This window comes from Nycticebus coucang, chromosome 16 (assembly GCF_027406575.1).
Source record: "Nycticebus coucang isolate mNycCou1 chromosome 16, mNycCou1.pri, whole genome shotgun sequence".
Classification (NCBI taxonomy): Eukaryota; Metazoa; Chordata; class Mammalia; order Primates; family Lorisidae; genus Nycticebus; species Nycticebus coucang.
Window position 1 is genome coordinate 30,792,274 of NC_069795.1, and position 5,682 is coordinate 30,797,955.

Genomic DNA, 5,682 nt, shown 5'->3' on the forward strand with positions numbered 1-5,682 from the left:
AGTTGTTCTAATCATGACTATGGGAGTCAAAATTGTAAATGGAACACTCTGTTCAAAACCAAATATGTTGTTTTTAATTGTAATTTGTAATCAGCTGTAACTGATTGATGGTCATTTGTAATCTTGGCCTGATTTTGCTTAAATTTCAGAAGTCAGCTTGGTAGCTATGATTTCACACTTGGCTAAAAAGCCTTTCCTCCTCTAAGTTTGGATAGTTGGAGTCATACATTATGTATGTCCTTTAATGACCCACAGAGCCAAAGGCTGACACTTTAAATTGATGAGGGTTATATATTCAAATGTAGAACAAATTAGTTTAGGAACAAATGAAGAATAGATTTGCAGTTGGGCTAGCATGAACTGTTACAATTATAGTGATTAGTATAACCACAGTCTAATACCTTCCAGACATCAGTTATCATTATTGTGTCTCTGTCATAAAGACACAATTCTATCGCTCTTAAAAATATTATTTCACCACAGGAATATTATTTATATAAAAATAGTTCACGTGCTGCCAGCATTTCCATGTCAAACAACTATTTTCATAAATTTAGTATTCAGTTGCATAAAAATTTGCTTTAAGGCAGTCATAGGTAAAACTATAATTCATCTCTTTAAGAGCTTTTGCTGTACTGTGTTCTAGAAACTTTGTTTTGAGAAAGATTATTAAACATATGACAATTTCATTCATGGTTGTTAAAATTACTTTCTCCTATCTGTTGGGCCATATTCCTAGCACATGACCTGAATATAACATGAGGTCAAAAATATAGAAAAAAATACATATTAAACTAATATTTGAATATGTCATAAAACAGAATTTGATAGATTTTAAAGGCATTGGATCAGAAAATGTTTCTTGTGATGTGAGATAGCGATGCTTTCAGAGTTCTTAAGGATGATGCCTGGGTTTGCATGCTCATATGTCAAACATGCCGCCCTCAAGCTTTTTTATGATGTTGGCACATTATCCATCTGGTGCAAAAGAAGAAAAATAAATAAATAAATTGTGATGATTAACTTTTACTCCTTATGAAATTTTAGGATATCATGTCTTACAGAGTTTTGTGGAATTTATGGTTTTCGGAAATAAAAAAAATGCATGAATTGGGTGGCGCCTGTGGCTCAGTGAGTAGGGCGCCGGCCCTATATACTGAGGGTAGCGGGTTCAAACCTGGCCTCAGCCAAACTGCAACCAAAAAATAGCCAGGTGTTGTGGCTGGGGCCTGTAGTCCCAGCTGCTTGGGAGGCTGAGGCAAGAGAATCACGTAAGCCCAAAAGCTGGAGGTTGCTGTGAGCCTCTACGGGCGGCAAAGTGAGACTCTGTCTGTACAAAAAAAAAAAAAAAAAAATGAATAAAATGTTAATTTGTGTCTTATTAAGAAATGGTTCATGGAGAAAATAACTTTGTTTTAATTTGGGAGTAACCAAAGGATTGCAAAGTATTACTTCCCTAAATTTTCTTCAATACCATAATTTATAGAAACTATCAGAATAGTACTACTTTTCACAAACATAAAATGAAAATGTGGGCCTTTGGGAACCTGAATGTAGTGTCTACTTGTTAAATGTTATTTTAAATTAATTTGAGACTTGAAGAAATTTTTTGCAAAAAAAAAAAATACTGATAGTTTTCTGACACCCTTTTACCCACTCTCCCCTAATATTTACTTATGTACATTAGCAATAAATATGATACTCTTAACAAACTTACAGACTTGTTTTAAATTTTGCCGATTTTCCTTCTGATGTTTGTGTATTTGTCCAGGCTCCAATCCCGTATCCAATGACATTTACATCTCAGGTTTTCTTAGTCTCCTCTATTCTGACAGCTTCTCGGTTTTCTTAGGTATTTCATGGCCTTGTCACTTTTGAAGAGTACTGGCTGTGTTAGTCCATTCAGGCTATGGGAACAGAATACTGTAAATGGGGTATAAACTGGGTAGTCTACAGACAGCAAGCATTTGTATCTCTCACTTGCAAAGGCTGAGAAGTTCAAGGTCAAGGTGCTAGCAGACTCAGGGTCCAACAGGTGCTTTCTGACTCATAGAAGAGGCTTTTACCTATGCTTTACATGGTGTAATGTTAAGGTAGCTCTCTGGGGCCTCTTTTAGAAGGGTACTATTTCCTCTTCAGGGATCATGGATGGCCATTTTTTGCTGTGTTTTCACATGGCAGAAAAGTTAAGGCAGTACTCTGGGGTCTTTTTTATGAGAGCACTAATCCCATTAATCCAGGCTTTATCCTCATGACCTAATCACCTTCCAAAAGCCTTACTGCCAGATACCATCACACTGAGGATTAGATTTCCACACATGAATTGGGGAAGTGCACAAATAATCTATATCACTTGACAATCGTTTTCTTAAATATTCCTCAATATTTAAGAATTTTCTTAAATATTTCTCAGTATTAAACCTTGGGTTAGTCTGAAATATTTTAATGATGAAATTGATGTAATGCAGTTTTAGCAAGACTACCTCAAAACTGATTTTGTGTCCTCCTCATAAGATTGTATTAAAAGCCATTTAATGGGTTCGGTGCCTGTAGCTCAGTGAGTAGGGAGCTGGCCACATACACCAAGGTGGAAGGTTCGAGCTTGGCCAGGGCCAGCTAAACAACAGTAACAACTGAAACAACAAAAATAGCCAGGCGTGTGGCAGGTGCCCGTAGTCCTAGCTACTTGGGAAGCTGAGGCAAGAGAATTTCTTAAGCCCAAGAGTTTGAGGTTGCTGTGGGCCGTGATGCCACAGCACTCTACTGAGGGTGACGTAGTAAGACTCTGTCTCAAAAAAAAAAAAAAAGAAAAAATGAATAAATAAAAAATAAAGGCATTTAATGTCCACATGGAAAAATGTAAGGCAATGATAGGAACTATAGACTTGAAACATATAAGTGATTTTACACCTCCATGAAAGAAATAGACATAATTACTGTGATAGAAATCAAAGCTGGGAAAATAATAGATAAGCAGTGACTTTCCAAAAATACGAAAATATCTATCGTAAAAGGTAATTTATTATATGTCTATTCTACCTATAATTTTTGCATTAATTAAATAAAATATTTATACTGTCTGTAATTTCATACAAACTTCAAAGAAAGAGATTTGAATATAAATTGCATTATTATTATAAATATAAATTGTAAACAGGCTGGGCACAGTGGCTCGCGCCTGTAATCCTAGCACTCTGGGAGGCTGAGGCAGGTGGATCTCCTGAGCTCAGGAGTTCAAGACCAGCCTGTGAAAGAGTGAGACCCCATCTCTACTAAAAATAGAAAAAATCAGCCATGCATTGTGGTAGGCACCTGTAATCCCAGCTCCTTGAGAGGCTGAGGCAAAAGGATCACTCAAACCCAGGAGTTTGAAGTTGCCATGAGGTATGAGGCCACAGCACTATAGCCTGGACAACAGAAAAGAATAGTAATAATCTAAATGTATAAGCATCTTAGATGGAGCAACTGCGAGACAAAAAATGAAAATATCACTGTGGATAGTGTTGCTCCTCCAAGTAAGGGAAATTGTAATGTGAAGAATCTCTGTAGTACTAAAATAAAGGACTGATAAATTAATTCTTTGCTAGAGCCAACACATTATAATTGCCACCAACCTGCTGACATTTTCTTTGCAAATGCCCATGTCTATTAAATATAAATGATGCCAGCTATGAAACTGGGGTCATTCGTGTAACACTGGCTAAGAAAATGGTTATAAGAATTCATTTTATGCACATCAGCAGTGGGCATTTTTAGACTAGATAGCAAACTTTAGTATTTAATTCAATTTTTCTCTCTTATATTCTACCTTTAACTTTAGTTGTTTTTTATTTAATGGTAACATTTGATGGTAACATTTATTTGAATTTTACTCATTTATACGAACACATTTGTTGGTTGACCTAGTTTTTCTGAAACATTATTCCAAGATAATTACTAAGGAAGCCACAAAGTATTAAAATGAAGACCAGAGTCTACATCAAGTAGCAGGCCCTGTGTAGTGTTCATTGACCCCGTAAACTGGTATTTGTTATGACCCACCTCTCCTTGTCCTCAATTTACCAAAATTGATTGATTTTCCTGCTTGCACTTAATAAACACCAAAAGTGAAAGGAAGGTATGAAATGAGCTACTTTTGCATTTGATCTTTATAAAAAAAATAAAACTTAGTGGCATCTAAAATAAATGGCTGTACAGGTAAGGGCTAGGTCATTTTACCATTACATAATTATAAATATCTGATTTTTTAATTAAATCGTAACTGTGTACATTAATGCAAGCATATACTGGTTTTACATACAATTTGAAATATTTTCATCACTCTGGTTAACATCACATCTTTCTGGCTTTTTCTTAGTTATTGTGTTAAAACATTTATGTTCTACATTTAGTAAGTTTCACATGTGCCCTTGTAAGATGCACCAAGAGGTGTGGTCCCACCAATCACCCTCCCTCCTCCCATACTCACCCCCTCCCTTTCCCCTTTCCCTATATTCTTAGGCTATAATTAGTTTCATAGTAGGGCTGAGTACATTGGATACTTTTTCTTCCATTCTTGAGATACTTTGCTAAGAAGAATATATTCCAGCTCCATCCATGGAAACATGAAAGAGGTAAAGTTTACATCTTTCTTTAAGGATGCATAATATTAAATATCTGATTTTACTGTCTGCAGTGCATGTGCTAGCTCTGTGGTATATAATAATACCAGTAAATAGTATGAGAAAAGCTTTGCTAAATAGTGAAAACATTGAAAAACATGGTTCTTTGATCTGGTTGTTTACCCAGGTATTTTTAGAGTAGTTACAAGCATAGTCTATTATAATTTTGTATTCACTTCTTATTTTCATTTACACATATTTTCTTTTTCTTAGGTAGTTTATTGCTCTGAGTAGAAAAACTATACATGTTTATTTGGGGTCATCGACAATGAAGAAAAACCAGTGAAATTAAAAGTAACCTTTTAATCCCAGGCATGAAAGAAAATCACCTTTGTAGATTTCATATCAAAGTAAATATGAAATTGTGCATTTTTAACTTAAGCATTTTTAGTCTTTGTTTTAAACTCAGCACAAATATGGGAAATGAATTTGCAATGTTCAACTTTGTGAATGTAATAGTATTTGGTGGTTAATTTTTGGCTTTCATTTTTCACTATTATGCATAAAGCTTCAGGGACATCTTCCCACACAAAGTGTTGCTCTACCCTCTATCTACCCACACACGTTTAGGGGTATTGCCTTAAAATTCTTGTTCAGTGTGAAAAATTAACAAAAAATTAGCTCAAGTAGAAAGTTGGGTAAGTATTGGGTGCTATTGGTAGGTGTGAAGATTCAGAAGCTATTCTCCGGTAAGATATACTTAAGTCAGGAGGAGAAATGAGCAGGCTTCACAGAACCTGGAAACTGGCTAATTATCATGGAAACTTTTCTTTCCATGAGGCGGCACATTTACCCTCAGCTCTGGTGTCTCCGCTCCTTTGTTAACTGGATTGCTGCTTCACCTGATTTCTCTGCTGCTTCTGTAGGGTGTAAGCACCACTAACATACATTCTGCTCATCTCAGCTGATCTGCTCTGTGACTTGTTGTTGTTCTTGTTGTTTTGCAGTTTTTGGCCAGGGCTGGGTTTGAACCCTCCACTTCTGGCATATGGGGCTGGCGCCCTACTCCTTTGAGCCACAG

General features: G+C 35.9%; 1 non-coding gene across 1 annotated transcript; it reads left to right on the top strand.

Moving 5' to 3' along the window:
• Window positions 1-880: 880 nt before the first annotated feature.
• Window positions 881-984, top strand: LOC128568321 (small nucleolar RNA U13). The gene has a single exon (XR_008375125.1). It is a non-coding gene; the product is annotated as a small nucleolar RNA U13 (small nucleolar RNA).
• The last annotated feature ends 4,698 nt before the right edge of the window (window positions 985-5,682 follow it).